Genomic DNA, 19,229 nt, shown 5'->3' on the forward strand with positions numbered 1-19,229 from the left:
TTGTCAAGGATGAGGTTACAGAGTACCTGGAGGCATATGACAAGATAGGCAGAACTCAGCATGGATTCCTTAAAGGAAAATCCTGCCTGACAAACCTATTACAATTTTTTGAGGAAATTACCAGTAGGCTAGACAAGGGAGATGCAGTGGATGTTGTATATTTGGATTTTCAGAAGGCCTTTGACAAGGTGCCACACATGAGGCTGCTTAACAAGATAAGAGCCCATGGAATTACAGGAAAGTTACATACGTGGATAGAGCGTTGGCTGATTGGCAGGAAACAGAGATTGGGAATAAAGGGATCCTATTCTGGTTGGCTGCCGGTTACCAGTGGTGTTCCACAGGGATCAGTGTTGGGGCCGCTTCTTTTTACATTGTACATCAATGATTTGGATTATGGAATAGATGGCTTTGTGGCTAAGTTTGCTGACGATATGAAGATAGGTGGAGGGGCTGGTAGTGCTGAGGAAACGGAGAGTCTGCAGAGAGACTTGGATAGATTGGAAGAATGGGCAGAGAAGTGGCAAATGAAGTACAATGTTGGAAAGTGTATGGTTATGCACTTTGGCAGAAAAAATAAATCGGCGGACTATTATTTAAATGGGGAAAGAATTCAAAGTTCTGAGATGCAACAGGACTTGGGAGTCCTCGTACAGGATTCCCTTAAAGTTAACCTCCAGGTTGAGTCAGTAGTGAAGAAGGCGAATGCAATGTTGGCATTCATTTCTAGAGGAATAGAGTATAGGAGCAGGAATGTGATGTTGAGGCTCTATAAGGCGCTGATGAGACCTCACTTGGAGTACTGTGGGCAGTTTTGGTCTCCTTATTTAAGAAAGGATGTGCTGACGTTGGAGAGGGTACAGAGAAGATTCACTAGAATGATTCCGGGAATGAGAGGGTTAACATATGAGGAACGTTTGTCTGCTCTTGGACTGTATTCCTTGGAGTTTAGAAGAATGAGGGGAGACCTCATAGAAACATTTCGAATGTTAAAAGGCATGGACAGAGTGGATGCGGCAAAGTTGTTTCCCATGATGGGGGAGTCTAGTACGAGAGGGCATGACTTCAGGATTGAAGGGCACCCTTTCAGAACAGAAATGCGAAAAAATTTTTTTAGTCAGAGGGTGGTGAATCTATGGATTTTGTTGCCTCGGGCAGCAGTGGAGGTTAAGTCATTGGGTGTATTTAAGGCAGAGATTGATCGGTATCTGAGTAGCCAGGGTATCAAAGGTTATGGTGAGAAGGCGGGGAAGTGGGACTAAATAGGATAAAATGGATCAGCTCATGATAAAATGGCGGAGCAGACTCCATGGGCTGAATGACCAGCTTCTGCTCCTTTGTCTTATGGTCTTATGGTCCATTAAGGACATTTATAGCAGCAGGTGTGCAAAGAAGGCCTGGAAGATCATCGGGGACACCAGTCACCCCAACTATAGTTCATTGGACCCTAATCATTAAAGGAGGACACTTAGAAGTAATGGCGAAATGCAGAGAACAGGTGTGATTGATGATTCCTAAAATAAAAGGTCGGAAATAAGAGGAAACACATAAGGAGCCAGGCCTTTCAGTGTGGAACAGAGGCACGGTAAGTTGGGTCATCACAGCAGAAAATACAAACCAGGCACTGTCAAGGTAAGATTGCCTTTAGCATGTTCTTCATACAGAGTGATCGACTGGTAGAATAAGCTTCAGGGTGCAGTAACCCTGGAAGCACTTAAAAAGGAATAGGACACCATCAAGGCGAATTAAAAAAGGCGGAATTAAAAAGGGCTAAATTCAATTAAATATTTGGCATGTAAAAAGATCATTCAAAGACTCCTTGCTAGTAGCAAGGGTATTACCTTGCAAAACTCTGAAGTGACTATCCAGTTTTTGCAAGTCATATGAGTGTCTGTACCTCCTCACACTGCCTATGATAACTGGAACTGCTTTCTTCACACATCCTGTTCGGTGAAATAACCAAGTGTTTTTCAACATCCTTACACTCTGCTTGAAGTAGCATGTGAAAATATGCCCTTACTTCATAGAAATCAATCCTCTAAAGCAGAATAACTGAATAACCTATATGGTATAAGATTCTTTTCTGTGTTATTCAGTAAACTGCGTAGAGGAAGCCACATTTACCACGTATCTGCTGATTCTAGAAATTACACCGGTCCCTCTTTGAAAAAGTCCCTCCTGTGTAAGTTCAGTCTTCAGCAGACCATTCATCTGCTCACTGTTGTAGCTTCATCCGGCTCTCGAAATTCAGTCAGAGTTGAAGGGTACCCAACACAGGTAACCCTCCTATATCTTGATATAACGTATACAGGGTCATCCATGTCTTTGACCATATTCAGCCATCAAAAAAATATTAAGACCATAAGATATAGGAGCAGAATTAGGCCATTCGGCCCATTGAGTCTGCTCCGCTATTTCATCATGTCTGATCCATCTGCCTTCTCAGCCCCAGCCTCCTGCCTTCTCCCCTATCCCTACTTGCCCCGACTAATCAAAAATCTAAACTTTTGCTTTAAATATACATACAGACTTGGCTCCAAAGCCGCCTGTGGCAACAAATTCCACAGATTCACCACTCCTAGCTGAAGAAATTCCTCCTCGTCTCCGCTCTGAAAGGACGCCTCTCCGTTCTAAGACCTGTGCCCCCTGGTCTTAGATTCCCCCGCCATAGGAAGCATCCTCTCCACATCCACTCTATTGAGACCTTTCAACACTCAATAGGTTTCAAGGAGGTTTGTAATGGTGTATATCCAGTCTAACTCGATTTGCTTGTTTTTGCCTCACGTCCCTTTCTTTAAGAGACATTTAACAACATCAGACTTAAAGTAAGCAATTAATCCAATATCAGTAAGACATTTAGCAGAACAGCATTCCGAACATCTGTCACACCCAGAGCATTAGATACAGTTTTGGTCTCTTTAGCTAAAAAATAATTCACCTGGCACACAGCAAAAGTATACTGCACTGGTTCCAGGAACAGCAGGCTTGCCCTGTAAGAAATGCTTGAGTTGACTTTGATTGCATTCTCCAGAGTATAAAATAGGGAAAGGGGATCTCATTGAACGATACAAAATTCTTATTGTACTTGAAAGGTTAAATATTCTGAATGCATGAAAGCTCTTTCTGCCCCCCCCCCCCCCCACCAGCTTGGGTGAGAACAGAATTAGAGGTCATAGGTTTAGAGAGAAAGCAGAAGATTTTAAGGGGAATCTGAGGGGAAATTACTCTCAACAATTCAGCCTCGGTTTTTGAAGCTCATCTTGCAACTGAAGTAACACCTTGAGCTGTATAGTTCTATGAGTCTAATACCTTTCATTCTAACATTGTGCTCCCTCAGCCTAGACTCCACAACCAGGGGAAACATCTTCCATGGACCTATTCATAGAACATGAAACAGTATAGCACAGCACAGGTGTTTTGGTCCTAAACCCTTCAACCTACTCCAAGGTAAGTCTGTTTCCACACAAGAAAAAGATGAAGAATTTTCTTTCATCCATGTGCCTTTCGAAGAGTAATAGAGTCCCACACACAGAAACAGGCCCTTCAGCCCATCTAGTCCATGGTAACCTGGCTGTCGCTCATCTGAGTGCCACTGGTACTATGTAACCCAGTACTACCTGTCACACGGTCGGGTGGTCAGTGACTAAACCGGCTCTCCCACCAGGCTTGCCTGGTGAGGAGGGTGGCTAGACAGCCTGCAGGACGAAAGACGAGACCTGTCAAAGGGCGGATGAACCCTCTTGTAGGGTCAATGGCCATCTAGCAAACACATGCCGTGAAGCACGGAAAGGGCATCCCTTGCATCGAAGCTTGGTCTGGCCGTTCACTGCAACAGAACTTCCCCCAGCCATCTTGGACCCCACCATGCTGTTGGATCCGGGTGGGGATGTCGAGAGGGTGGGTCTGGACCTGTGCAACCCCCTACTCACCTAAAATCTACTCACGCACACGCTGTTTCTTTCTGAGGAGTGGGGTACCACCCCACTAACTGACTGAAAGGAACCATCATCATCCTATGGGATGGATAGCCAGAGAGAGTCCCATGTACCTGCACTGGGCCTATAGCCCTCCATATCCCTTCAACCATGCATCTATGCAAACTTCTCTTAAAGATTACAAACAAACTCAAGCTACCACGTCCACTGGTTCAATCTATGAACCAGCCTCTGTGTGAAAAAGCTGTCCCTCATCTCCTTCTCACTTATGTGCTCTAGTTTTGACTCTCTTACCCTGGGGAAAAGAAGTGGCTGTTCATCTTATCTGAGCTCCTCATCACTTTACCTGAGGTAATGACAAATGTCTTCATTCAGACAGTGACAAATCTTTGGAAATCTCTATTCTGGGGTGCTGAGGAGCCTCAGCTGTTGAATTCATTCAAAATATCGAGATCAAATAGATTTCTGGATATTAAGGGAATTGAGGAGTGAGGTAAGTATTGCTGAGATATACATAAATTCATATTTTCTCACATTATATTTTATTCATTTTGGTAGAAAAAAAATAGAAAAGCAGATAATTTATGTGGTGAGAACCGAGGTTGTAAGATGAGCTTCAAAAATCAAGGCTGAATCATGAGAAAGATAGACAAAACCAATATTTAATATAAACACAAGAACATCTGCAGATGCTGGAAATCCAAAGCAACACACACAAAATGCTGGAGGAACTTAGCAGGTCAGGCAGCATCTATGGAATTGAATAAACAGTCGAACATAGAACATAGAATAGTACAGCACAGTACAGGCCCTTTGGCCCACAATGTTGTGCCGACCCTCAAACCCTGCCTCCCATATAAGCCCCCACCTTAAATTCCTCCATATACCTGTCTAGTAGTCTCTTAAACTTCACTAGTGTATCTGCCTTCACCACTGACTCAGGCAGTGCATTCCACGCACCAACCACTCTCTGAGTAAAAAACCTTCCTCTAATATCCCTCTTGAACTTCCCACCTCTTACCTTAAAGCCATGTCTTCTTTTATTGAGCAGTGGTGCCCTGGGGAAAAGGCACTGGTTATCCTCTCTATCTATTCCTCTTAATATCTTGTACACCTCTATCATGTCTCCTCTCATCCTCCTTCTCTCCAAAGAGTAAAGCCCTAGCACCCTTAATCTCTGATCATAATCCATACTCTCTAAACCAGGCAGCATCCTGGTAAATCTCCTCTGTACCCTTTCCAATGCTTCCACATCCTTCCTATAGTGAGGCGACCAGAAATAGACACAGTACTCCAAGTGTGGCCTAACCAGAGTTTTATAGAGCTACATCATTACCTCGCAACTCTTAAACTCTATCCCTCGATTTATGAAAGCTAATACCCCGTAAGCTTTCTTAACTACCCAATCTACCTGTGAGGCAACTTTCAGGGATATGTGGACATGTACCCCCAGATCCCTCTGCTCCTCCACACTACCAAGTATCCTGCCATTTATTTTGTATTCTGCCTTGGAGTTTGTCCTTCCAAAGTGTACCACCTCACACTTCTCCAAGTTGAACTCCATCTGCCACTTCTCAGCCCACTTCTCATCCTGTCAATGTCTCTCTGCAATCTTCGACAATCCTCTACACTATCTACAACACCACTAATCGTTGTGTCATCTGCAAACTTGCCAACCCACCCTTTTACCCCCACATCCAGGTCATTAATAAAAATCACAAAAAGTAGAGGTCCCAGAACCGATCCTTATGGGACACCACTAGTCACAATCCTCCAATCCGAATGTACTCCCTCCACCATGACCCTCTGCTTTCTGCAGGCAAGCCAATTCTGAATCCACCTGGCCAAACTTCCCTGCATCCCATGCCTTCTGACTTTCTGAATAAGCCTACCGTGTGGAACCTTGTCAAATGCCTTACTAAAATCCATGTAGATCACATCCACTGTACCACGCTCATCTATGTGCCTGGTCACCTCCTCAAAGAACTCTATCAGGCTTGTTAAACACGATCTGCCCTTCACAAAACCATGCTGACTGTCCCTGATCAGACCATGATTCACTAAATGCCCATGGATCCTATCTCTAAGAATCTTTTCCAAACAGCTTTCCCACCACAGACGTAAGGCTCGCTGGTCTATAATTACCCGGACTATCCCTACTACCTTTTTTGAACAAGGGGACAACATTCGCCTCCCTCCAATCCTCCGGTACCATTCCCATGGATAACGAGGACATAAAGATCCTAGCCAGAGGCTCAGCAATCTCCTCCCTCACCTCATGGAGCAGCCTGGGGAATATTCCGTCAGGCCCTGGGGACTCATCCGTCCTTATGTATTTTAACAACTCCAACACCTCCTCTCCCTTAATATCAACATGCTCCAGAACATCAACCTTACTCATATTGTCCTCACCGTCATCATGTTCCCTGTCATTGGTGAATACCAAAGTGAAGTATTCATTGAGGACCTCACTCACTTCCAAAGCCTCCAGGCATATCTTCCCACCCTTACCTCTAATCGGTCCTACCTTCACTCCTGTCATCCTTTTGTTCTTCACATAATTGAGGCCTTCTCATGCCCCCTTCTTGCTCTCCTCAGCCCTTTCTTAATCTCCTTTCTTGCTTCCCTATATTCCTCAATAGACCCAGTCAAAGTTTCGGACCGAGACCCTACTTCAGGACTGGAAAGGAAGGGGGAAGACATCAGAATAAAAACGTGAGGGGGGGAGGTGGAAGAGGGTAATATTTACTTTCAATTGTGATAATTTAAGGTCAGTGGGGATTTTTTAGTTTTGGTGCGAAAAACTGCTTAAATTACATAAGTACCATTTATAGATTAAAATATTTAAATCATGCCATTTTGTATGTCTGTGACATGTTTGACTGCAGTAAATGTTTTATTTTAACATACATTCTTTGGTATATTATAGTTCACTGTCCATTGAGAAGATTGGTTTGAAGTATAGGATTGTGTCGGCAGAGGGCAAACCACTGCAGTGAGTAAGAGAGATGTCAACGATTGCTGAAGCTGCTGAGAGGTGTCAATGGTGTCTGAGTGGGAGATTACAGACCCTACAGGAGACTGAGAGGGGAACAGAAATCTCAAGTGCAGCCAAAAGAGGCTAAGAGTTGGGGATATATTGAAGAATCCAGCCCATTGCAGTACAATATTGACGTGACACAGTCAGTAATTTCTCTAGTGATAAAATTTAGGTAGTGTCTTTAGGTGAATTTAAAAAATACCACTGCTCATGGGAGCAGCGTACCCCTGTGTATGAAACAGAAAGTTAATATTCAAAGTTGCATGCCATCTTGGACAATGTCTCCCATCCATTACATAACGTACTGGTTGGGCACAGGAGTACATTCAGCCAGAGACTCATTCCACCGAGATGCAACACTGAACGTCATAGGAAGTCATTCCTGCCTGTGGCCATCAAACTTTACAACTCCTCCCCTGGAGGGTCAGACATCCTGAGTCAATAGGCTGGTCCTGGACTTATTTCCATCTGGCATAATTTAGATACTATTATTTAATTATTTATGGTTTTATATTGCTATATTTATACTCTATTCTTGGTTGGTGCAAATGTAATGAAACCCAATTTCCCTCGGGATCAATAATGTATGTCTATCTATCTATAAAGAGCCAATATTATACTCCATTTGCCTTTGTTGCAAGAGAATTGACATCCCAAAGCAAGGAAATCTTACTGGAATTGTATGGAACTTTGGTGAACTCATGTAAAGGAGGGAATATTTGTTCTATGGGTGTTGCAACCCAATTTGTAACCTCAATTGGTTTCCTGAGCAAATTGCCAAGTGAAGGCAGTGCTGGTCTAGATTCAGAGAGGCTTCGAAGAATGAAATGTAAAAGGCCGAAGAAAGCTTGCAGGTTTGATCCTGAGTGGCTGTTTCGTCTAACCAGAGTGCTTAGACTAGGGTCTGCATCAGGATAAAGGATTGAACATTTAGGACTGAGACAAGAAGAAATCTTTTGACTAAGTGGGTTGAAGGACAACTTTTTACCAAATGACCAAGTCATTGAATTGTGTAGATATTTTGATATCTAAGCCATACGGGAGTTGGCCATTAAAACAGCAATGGTATTGGTGATCATCTATGAATATTGGATCGGGCTTGCTGAAGCGTGTGGCCTACGCCTGCTCCTGGTTCACCTGTTCGTATGGCTCTCAGCAATATGCCCTAAACCCAATTATCATCAACTGCCTCATGTAACAATCTCTTATTAAATGGCCTGAAGTAGTGATGTTTATGGAAAATTGCAGTTAGAGTTGCAACTCCTCTGCCAAGAGGAGATTTCACCCCTGCAATTTGCAAGGCATAACAGCCTCTTTGATTCTGCTAGGTGCTGCCTGAATCTTCCTGAGCATCCACTCTGGTGGGATCTCCTTGGGAGGCCATCTTGATCATTCAGGTCAAGAAACATCACTCTGGCGGAAATGAGTTGAGAAGGCAACCTCCATCTACCTGCAGAGGTAAAAGAGAAGCCAGATCTAAGTACCAGCTGACATTATCCACATGGTCTGTTGTAGTTGCCTGAAAGTATCAAGTATTACAGAGATCAGCAGCGGGTTCCATTATCATAAATAAACCAAGTGCACCGTATTTTGTCCTTCTTAGTCCTTCCAGTAAACAGCTGAGAGGAAACCACAATTAATCTTGCTTCAAGATTTAATAGTTTCACATCAGCCATTAAATGCTTGCAAAGAGTACGTTTTAGCCACTTACAAACTTTACCTGGCTTTGAACTGCTACAGATTTTTCTGCAGATAGTTAGTTTCATTCTCGGAAAGATGCCTTAATAGTTTCCATTCATGCCTACCCTTCATTCACTTACCCTCCTGGACTCAAGAGAGAAGGAAATGGTTTGTTCTAGATTCACCTAAAGTCTCTTACTAAATTGTATCATTGTGGAAATTGCTGATTGTGCGGTGCCAGTACTGTATAGCAATGGGTTGGATTCCCCGACTCTCAGTATCTCTGGCCTTCCTCTTGGCTGTCCTCGGGATCTCTGTCCCCCTTCACAGTCACCCCTAGGATCTCCGAGCCCTCAAGACCAACCTCATCCATGGGTAGTTTCTCAACCTCCTACACCAACACAAGCACATCAGAACTTCCCTTCCCAGAAATCATGCATTGAGGAATGACCCTACACATCTGAATTCGTATACAAAACATCCCTAGTATTACAAAGCAGCACACACAAAATGCTGGAAAAATTCAGCAGGTCATGCAGCATCTATGGAAAAGAGTAAAGAGTCAATGTTTTGGCCGAAACCCTTCATCGGGACTGGAAAGGAAGCGGAAAAGTCAGAGTAAGAAGGTGGGGGGGAGGGGAGGAAGAGGTACAAGGGGGCAGGTGATGGGTGAGACCGGGAGAGGGGGAAGGGATGAAGTGAAGAGCTGGGAAGTCGATTAGTGAAAGAGATGAAGGGCTGGAGGAGGGGAAATCTGAAAGGAGAGGATAGAAGACCATGAAGAAAGGGAAAGGGGAAGAGCACCAGAGGAAGGTGAGGGGCAGAGAAGAAGATAGGGTGATAGAGGGAAACAGGAATTTAGAAAGGTGAGGAAGAGGGCAATTACTGGAAGTTCGAGAAATTGATGTTCATGTCATCAAATTGGAGGATACCCAGACGGAATATAAAGTGTTACCCTTCCAACCTGAGTGTGGCATCATCGCAGCAGTAGAGAAGGCCGTGGACTGAGATGTTGGAATGGGGACGAGAAGTAGAATTGAAATGGGTGGCCACTATTACAGAATACCAAGTATTACAAAATCAATTTTTCTGGACTCTGGTCCAGGGGTTCGTTAGGAAATGAATACATGACATGTGATCTGAACAGTTCCACAAAAGTTAAAACACATCAGTCAATAAATGATTCTGGACTCAAAGCCTTTTGGCTTTGCCTGTGTTTCTATTTTCAATTCCAAATTATGTACTGGTTGCCCCATTATTCACTAAAAGGGGGAATTAAGAGGTAACTGAAACGGTCCATTTCCCAATATGATATTCAATTCTCTGATCATCAACAGAATTGTAGTGCTTCCATGAACAGGTCTGCTGGGTAGGTGGAGCTGGCTGGGGTTGGAGGGGTAATGGTCAGGTCTGTAAACAGTCAGGAAAGTTGGTGCGGGCGTACACATGGAGAGAACCTTCAAGAAGCTAGGAGTACTGGTGCATTGCTTTTCTCCCACTATGCTTTAACTATTATATGATCCAATACTTAAAAGAATTGGCTGAAGATCCATGGGCATTGTGAGGAAAAAGGTCATCAGCTGCAATGCACTGCCTTAAAGTCTGATGATGCAGGTTTAGAAGAGAACTTGATAAATATGTAAAGGTAAAATATCTGAGGGAGGAGCAGAAAACGTGAGGAAATAGGACCAACTGGATTACTGGACACACAGAACAGATTTGATGGACTGAATGCCCACCTTCCATGGGTGATCCTTCTGATTCCATAACTCTATAACTGTTGGTGAATTTTAACCAAGGAACAAACACATTGGGTCAGGTTGTCACTTGCTTTTGCAGATGCACCGACCTTTCCCCGAGCACAGCTCTTGATGATACCGAGTCTTCATCTCTGCAGCCATACTGTGAGGCCTCAGGCAGGCCTTGGATGTGGCCTGTGTCCCAGCTGATGACAACCTTATCGCGCTGTCAGGTTTCTAAATATTTCTTAAACTCAAGAGATTATTTAGATGCTGGAAATCTTGAGCAACACACACAAAATACTGGATGAACTTAGAAGGTCTATGGAGGGGAATAAGCAGGTCTCAATGAAGAGTCTTGGCCCAAAATGTCAACAATTTATTCCCCTCCAGTGACGCTGAGTTCATCTAGCACTTTGTGTGGGTTTCGAAGTATCTCTTTTGATCAGAAACACTTAGAAACAGTCAGAATGCATTTATGCACTGTATACAAAACAAATTACCACTGGGAAGGAAAAAGCATTCAAATAATTTATTTTGAAATACATTGAACTTACGTAAGTTCATTGCAAATGAAAACAAGTGAAATAGAAAACCACAGTATTAGCCCTTTGGTGGGATTGCTGTCTGTACTCTGGTCATGGCTGTTGTGAACTCTTCATTATGTTTAGAGATTGCATCTCATCCCAGTGATGAGCCAAGTACACTGGTGACCTGATATGCAGTGTCTGTCTTCCAGCATATTCCCATATTTCCTAATAAAGAAGGCCATTTGGCCCATCACGCCCATTCTGCCTCTGAGACCAGTCCCACTTATTTCCCTGTGCCTCTCTTCTCGCACATGCTTATTAACTCCCATTCAACGCCATCATTAACACCCACCCCAGATTTTCTACCACCCACTTACACAAGAAATCATTTCCTGTTGACAAATCATCTACCAATCAGCATACCTTTGCAATGCGGAAGGGAACCAGAATGCCCGGGGGAAATCTGCATGTTTACAGGAAGGACATGCAAACTCCACATAGACAGCAGAGGCTAGGCTTGTGAGTAACAATTTCTTTAATTGATGGTTTCATATTTCTGTGCTGTAGTACACATGGGACTATCTAGAAGTTTCTGCTATACATTTCTCTGTGCAATTGCTTACTAGCCTTTATTGTGACCTGGCTGTAGAATATGTGTGCTCAGTCATTCCTTAATCTTTAACCATGCCCCTTGCAGAGTGTGTGGGATCAGACAGATGTGATATGAGGAGCTGGAAGAGTCTTGCTCTTTACAAAATGACTCTGAAGCTTTCTGCAAACTTTGCTCTAACCCAGAAAGTGGTTAGTCCCATGACATATTTCTTCAAAGAGCAACAGCCTTAAAGAAACAAACATTGTTCACAAACAAAATGTTACGAGAAATACACCAATTCCCTATTCTTTTAAAGAATGAAAACATAAACAGGCTTGACTTATTTATGAAATCCACAACTTTAAACATATCACTGATTTCCAGTCATCTCTGTGATCTTCGCGAGAGAACATTTCGGTGGATTTCCATTGATTCTGTTGTTTTTAGAGTCATAGAGACATAGAAAAGTACATCACAGAAACAGGTCCATCTAGTCCGTGCAGAACCATCTAAACTGCCTACTCCCATCGGCCTGCACCCGGACCATAGCCCATCATACCCCTCCCACCCATGTACCTATACAAACTCAGCTTAGACGTTGGAATCAAAATCACATCCACTATATGCGCTGGCAGCTCGTTCCACACTCTCACCACCCTCTGAGCGAAGAAGTTTCCCCTTGTGTTCCCCTCAAACATTCCACCTTTCACCCTTAACCCATGACCTACAGTTTATTTGTTCTACTGTGAATGCCTGCAAGAAAATGAATCTCAAGGTAGTATATAATGACATATACATATATACTTCGATAATAAATTTATTTTGAACTTTGAACTCTAGGGTGTTCAGAAAGTTTCAAAGCTTATCATATGAATGTTGCCACTTTTGCACTCCAACAATGGAAGTGGCTGTGGGTCGGATTTGCCATGGGAGCACTTTGAGGATGCTCCTTAGTGTGGTCATATCTTCCTGCAGGATAAACCGTACCCGCAGTACTGAGCAAAAATCTTGGGCACATGCATATAGCTAGGATGCCTAAGACTTTTGCACAGTACTGTATTAATTTTATGCATTGCACTGTATTGCCACAGTAAAAAAAAGTTATGACATATGTGAGTGATGATAATCCTGATTCTGATATGGGTCTCTGTTGTGTACTGAGTGTGGGAAGGGGGCAGCGAGAAGGCAATCATGGTTGGGAAAAGGGGAAGAGAGAGAGGAGGGCGTGGAAAGCACCAGAGAAACATTCTGTAATGACCAATAAACCTATTGTTTGAAATCAAATGGCCTTGCCTGATATTTCAGGGCCGGGTGTGCCTGTATCCACGCCGCCTCCCACCACCCCTAGCGGTCCTCCTCTGCCACCTGTCCCACACCCCTCCCACGGTGCTCCATCCTCACCATTCCCAACATCCTTTGCCCCTGTCCGATTCACAAATTCTTTGCGCTCTGTTTTGACAGATACAGTACTGTGCAGAAGTCTTAGGCACCCTAGCTACTGTAGTTCTTCAGAGAACAACAGCTTTAAAGTATGCTGTATATCAATGATTTAGATGATGAAATAGATGGCTTTGTTGCCAAGTCTGCAGATGATATGAAGATCGGTGGTGGGGCAGGTAGTGTTGAGGAAACAGGTAAGCTGCAGAAGGACAGATTAGGAAATGGGCAAGAAAGTGGCAAATGAAATACAATGTTGGAAGATGCATGGTCATGCACTTTGGTAGAAGAAATAAATGTGCGGACTATTTTCTAAATGGGAAGAAAATCTGAGATGCAGAGGGACTTGGGAGTCCTTGTGCAGAACATCCTAAAGGCTAACTTACAGATTGAGTCAGTGGTGAAGAAAGCACATGCAATGTTAACATTCATTTCAAGAGGTCTGGAATATCAGAGCAAGGATATTGATGCTGAGGCTTTATAAGGCACTGGCAAGGCCTCACCTTGAGTATTGTGAACAGTTTCAGGCTCCTCATCGAAGAAAAGATATATGCTGGTGTTGGAGAGGGTTCAGAGGAAGTTCACAAGAATGATTCCGGGAGAATGAAAGGGTTATCATATGAGGAACATTTAATGGCTCTGGGCCTGTACCCGCTGGAATTTAGAAGGATGCGGGGAGATCTCAAAGAAAACTTTTGAATATTGAAAGGCCTAGACAGGGTAGATGGGAATAGAGGGGCGTCCATTTAAAACAGAGATGCGGAGAAATTTCTTTAGCCAGAGGGTGGTGAATTTGTGGAATTTGTTGCTACAGGCAGCTGTGGGGGCCTGTGGTTGGTTGTATTTAAGATAGTTAGATAGATAGAAAGATAGATAGATTATTAATCTCAAAGGAAATTACAGTGTCACGCTAGCAGAACATGTGCACAGATAAAAATATCATAAGAGAAGCAGAAAGAATAAAAAATAAGTTACCACAAACAGTTTAACGGGGGGGGGGGTGTTCATCACATCCTCAGCTACAGGTTGACTCATTATAGAGCCTAATGGCTGAGGGTAAGACTGACCTCATATAGCGCTCTTTAAAGCAGCACTGTTCACTAGATTATGAAGACACGTAGTCCTCTTTTAGTGTCGTTTAGTAATGCATGCATTAAGAAATGATAGCAACACACATCAAAGTTGCTGGTGAACGCAGCAGGCCAGGCAGCATCTCTAGGAAGAGGTACAGTCGACGTTTCAGGCCGAGACCCTTTGTCAGGACTAACTGAAGGAAGAGTTAGTAAGAGATTTGAAAGTGGGAGGGGGAGGGGGAGATCCAAAATGATAGGAAAAGACAGGAGGGGGAGGGATGGAGCCAAGAGCTGGACAGGTGATTGGCAAAAGGGATATGAAAGGATCTTGGGACAGAAGGTCCGGGGAGAAAGACAAGCGGGGGCGGGGGGAAACCAGAGGATGGGCAAGGGGTATAGTCAGAGGGACAGAGGGAGAAAAAGGAGAGTGAGAGAAAGAATGTGTGTATAAAAATAAATAACAGATGGGGTTCGAGGGGGAGGTGGGGCATTAGCGGAAGTTAGAGAAGTCAATGTTCGTGCCATCAGGTTGGAGGCTACCCAGGCGGAATATAAGGTGTTGTTCCTTCAACCTGAGTGTGGCTTCATCTTCACAGTAGATGAGGCCGTGGAAAGACGTGTCAGAATGGGAATGGGATGTGGAATTAAAATGTGTGCCCACTGGGAGATCCTGCTTTCTCTGGCGGACAGAGCATAGGGATTCAGCAAAGCGGTCTCCCAGTCTGCGTCGGGTCTCGCCAATATATAGAAGGCCACATCGGGAGCACCGGACACAGTATATCACCCCAGCCGACTCACAGGTGAAGAGTCGCCTCACCTGGAAGGACTGTTTGGGGCCCTGAATGGTGGTAAGGGAGGAAGTGTAAGGGCATGTGTAGCACTTGTTCCACTTAATAAATGATACATTGTTTCCTCCGGTGTGATATCACAAAACACAGGTCAGACCAAGACTGAAAAAACTGACAAAACCACATAATTATAACAAACACTTACAACAGTGCAACAATACCATAACTTGATGAAGAAGTCCATGAGCACAGTAAGGTTCAAAGTTTCTCAAGTGCCCCACATCTCACGCAGACGGGAGAAGGAAGAAAAACTCTCCCTGCCATGCCGACCACAATCCGACTCTGAGTCATCCGAAAACTTCAAGCTCTGATCAGCTCTCCGATACCGAGTACTGAGCGCCATCTCTGTCCGAACGATTCGACCTCCTTCTCGGTCACCAAAAGCAGGAAAGACCGGGGATTTTGAGGCCTACCCTCCGAAAGATTCCCGACCACGCAGTAACGACAGCAGCGTACGAGCATTTCAGAAATTTCTCCAGATGTTCCTCTATGCTCTCACATCCATTCTCCATCAAATCAGAATTGTCCACGGCCCCTATTTAACAGATACGATATCATTTTTCACCGGAGTAAAAGTGCTCCTCTGTTCAGCCAAGGTGGCATGCATTGGGTGAGAAACATTGTCCAGAATTGCCAGGATTTTCCACAGGGTCGTTTGTTCTACCACAGCCTCCAGTGTGTCCAGTTTGACTCCTTTAACAGAGCCAGACTTTCTAATCAGTTTATTGAGCCTGTTGGCATCCTTGTTGATGCCATTGCCCCAGCACACCATGCACAAGAGATTGTACTGGTGAAAAACAGACTGGTAGAACATGTGAAGGAGAAGTCTGCATATTCGTGAGTGGGCCAGTGAAGGAGTGGAACTTTGAGGCTTTGACTCGAGAGGCTTCGACAAGAAGAGGCGGAGGACAAGCTAGCTCGCAGTTAGTTTTTACAATGTCTCCTGAGATGGTGATGTGCCTCTCATGTGAGATGTGGCAGTCTTGGGGGATCTCCCCTCTCCCGCAGAGTCACATCTGCCAGAAGTGCATACGGCTGGGCGATCTGGAAGATCGTGTAAGGAACCTGGAGCAGCAGCTGGATGACCTTCGACTCATAAGGGAGAATGAGGCAGTCATAGATGAGAGCTACAGGGAGGTAGTCACACTTAGGCTGTTGGAAGCAGGTCGTTGGGTGACAGTCAGAGGGGGGAAAGCAAAGGTGAGCAGACAGGTAGTGCAGAGCACCCCTGGAGCCATTCCCCTGAACAATAAATTTACCGTCCTGGATGCTGTTGGCGGGGACGACTGACCAGGTGTGAGCCACGGTGGCTGGGCCTCCGGCACTGAGTCCGACTCTGTGGTGCAGAAGGGTGGGACGGAGAAGAGGAGAGCTGTCGTCATTGGAGACTCTATAGTCAGGGGAGCAGACAGGAGATTTTGTGGATGTGAGAAGGACACCCGTATGTTTGTTGCCTCCCGGGTGCCAAGGTCCAGGATGTCTCTGACCAGGTGCATGACATCCTGGTACGAGAGGGAAAGCAACCAGAAGTCGTGATACATGTTGGGACCAACGACATAGGCAGGAAGAGGGATGAGGTCCTGAAGTGTGAGTTTCGGGAATTAGGCAGAAGGCTGAAGAACAGGACCTCAAGGGTGACGTTCTCAGGATTGCTGCCAGTGCTATGTGACAGAGATGGTAAGAATTGGAGGAGATGGCAGTTGAATGCATGGCTGAGGAGTTGGTGCAGGGAGCAGGGTTTTAGATTTTTAGATCACTGGGATCTCTTCTGGGGAAGGTGGGACCTATACAGATTGGATGGGTTGCACCTGAACTCGAGGGGGAGCAATATCCTTGCAGGTAGGTTTGCTAGCATGGTTCGGGAGGGTTTAAACTAATTTGCGAGGGGGATGGGACCCAGAGCGACGTTTCAGGCCGAGACCCTTCGTCAGGACTAACTGAAGGAAGAGTGAGTAAGGGATTTGAAAGTTGGAGGGGGAGGGGGAGATCCAAAATGATAGGAGAAGACAGGAGGGGGAGGGATAGAGCCAAGAGTGGAGGAAGGGAAGCCCCTTTCTTTAAAAAAGGAAGACATCTTCCCTTCCTCCACTATTAACTCTGCTCTTAAACGCATCTCCCCCATTTCACGCACATCTGCTCTCACTCCATCCTCCCACCACCACACTAGGAATAGGGTTCCCTTGGTCCTCACCTACCACCCCACCAGCTCCGGGTCCAACATATTACTCTCCGTAATTTCCGCCACCTCCAACGGGATCCCACCACTAAGCACATCTTTCCCTCCCCCTCCCTGCATTCCGCAGGGATCGTTCCCTACGCAACTCCCTTGTCCATTTGTCCCCCCCATCCCTCCCCACTGATCTCCCTCCTGGCACTTATCCGTGTAAGCGGAACAAGTGCTACACATGCCCTTACACTTCCTCCCTTACCACCATTCAGGGCCCCAAACAGTCCTTCCAGGTGAGGCAACACTTCACCTGTGAGTCGACTGGGGTGATATACTGCGTCCGGTGCTCCCGATGTGGCCTTTTATATATTGGCGAGACCCGACGCAGACTGGGAGACCGCTTTGCTGAACATCTACACTCTGTCCGCCAGAGAAAGCAGGATCTCCCAGTGGCCACACATTTTAATTCCACATCCCATTCCCATTCTGACATGTCTATCCACGGCCTCCTCTACTGTAAAGATGAAGCCACACTCAGGTTGGAGGAACAACACCTTATATTCCGTCTGGGTAGCCTCCAACCTGATGGCATGAACATCGACTTCTCTAACTTCCGCTAAGGCCCCACCTCCCCCTCGTACATCATCTGTTACTTATTTTTATGCACACATTCTTTCTCTCACTCTCCTTTTTCTCCCTCTGTCCCTCTGAATATACCTCTTGCCCATCCTCTGGGCCCCCCCCCCCACTGTCTTTCTTCCCGGACCTCCTGTCCCATGATCTTCTCGTATCCCCTTTTGCCTATCACCTGTCCAGCTCTTGGCTCTATCCCTCCCCCTCCTGTCTTTTCCTATCATTTTGGATCTCCCCCTCCCCCTCCAACTTCAAATCCCTTACTCACTCTTCCTTCAGTTAGTCCTGACGAAGGGTCTCGGCCTGAAACGTCGACTGCACCTCTTCCTACAGATGCTGCCTGGCCTGCTGCGTTCACCAGCAACTTTGATGGGTTGTTATCATGGGTGACTTTAACTTCCCTAATATTGATTGGCACCTGATTAGTTCCAAGGGTTTAGATGGGGCTGAGTTTGTTAAGAGTGTCCAGGATGGATTCCTGTCACAGTATGTGGACAGGCCGACCAGGGGGAATGCCATACTAGATCTAGTACTAGATAATGAACCGGGTCAGGTCACAGATCTCTCAGTGGGTGAGCATCTGGGGGACAGTGACCACCGCTCCCTGGCCTTTATAATTATGGAAAAGGATAGAATCAAAGAGGACAGGAAAATTTTTAATTGGGGAAAGGCAAATTATGAGGCTATAAGGCTAGAACTTGCGGGTGTGAATTGGGATGATGTTTTTGCAGGGAAATGTACTATGGACATGTGGTCGATGTTTAGAGATCTCTTGCGGGATGTAAGGGATAAATTTGTCCCGGTGAGGAAGATAAAGAATGGTAGGGTGAAGGAACCATGGGTGACAACTGAGGTGGAAAATCTAGTCAGGTGGAAGAAGGCAGCATACATGAGATTTAGGAAGCAAGGATCAGCTGGGTCTATTGAGGAATATAGGGAAGCAAGAAAGGAGCTTAAGAAGGGGCTGAGAAGAGCAAGAAGGGGGCATGAGAAGGCCTTGGCGAGTAGGGTAAAGGAAAACCCCAAGGCATTCTTCAATTATGTGAAGAAAAAAAGGATGACAGGAGTGAAGGTAGGACCGATTAGAGATAAAGGTGGAAAGATGTGCCTGGAGGCTGTGGAAGTGAGCGAGGTCCTCAATGAATACTTCTCTTCAGTATTCACCAATGAGAGGGAACTTGATGATGGTGAGGACAATATGAGTGAGGTTGATGTTCTGGAGCATGCTGATATTACGGGAGAGGAGGTGTTGGAGTTGTTAAAATACATTAGGACAGATAAGTCCCCGGGGCCTAACAGAATATTCCCCAGGCTGCTCCACGAGGCGAGAGAAGAGATTGCTGAGCCTTTGGCTAGGATCTTTATGTCCTCGTTGTCCACAGGAATGGTACCGGAGGATTGGAGGGAGGCGAATGTTGTTCCCTTGTTCGAAAAAGGTAGTAGGGATAGTCCGGGTAATTATAGACCAGTGAGCCTTACGTCTGTGGTGGGAAAGCTGTTGGAAAAGATTCTTAGAGATAGGATCTATAGGCATTTAGAGAATCATGGTCTGATC

At 45.2% G+C, this 19,229-nt stretch overlaps 1 long non-coding RNA gene across 1 annotated transcript in view; it reads left to right on the forward strand.

Annotated features, from left to right (window-relative positions):
- Positions 1-6,858: 6,858 nt before the first annotated feature.
- Positions 6,859-19,229, forward strand: part of LOC134357113 (uncharacterized) — a 46,836-nt gene continuing 34,465 nt past the window's right edge. Inside the window, exon 1 of the long non-coding RNA XR_010020512.1 lies at positions 6,859-6,930. This is a non-coding gene — a long non-coding RNA (uncharacterized LOC134357113). The remainder of the gene's footprint in view (positions 6,931-19,229) is intronic.

This window comes from Mobula hypostoma, chromosome 15, assembly GCF_963921235.1.
Source record: "Mobula hypostoma chromosome 15, sMobHyp1.1, whole genome shotgun sequence".
Classification (NCBI taxonomy): domain Eukaryota; kingdom Metazoa; phylum Chordata; class Chondrichthyes; order Myliobatiformes; family Myliobatidae; genus Mobula; species Mobula hypostoma.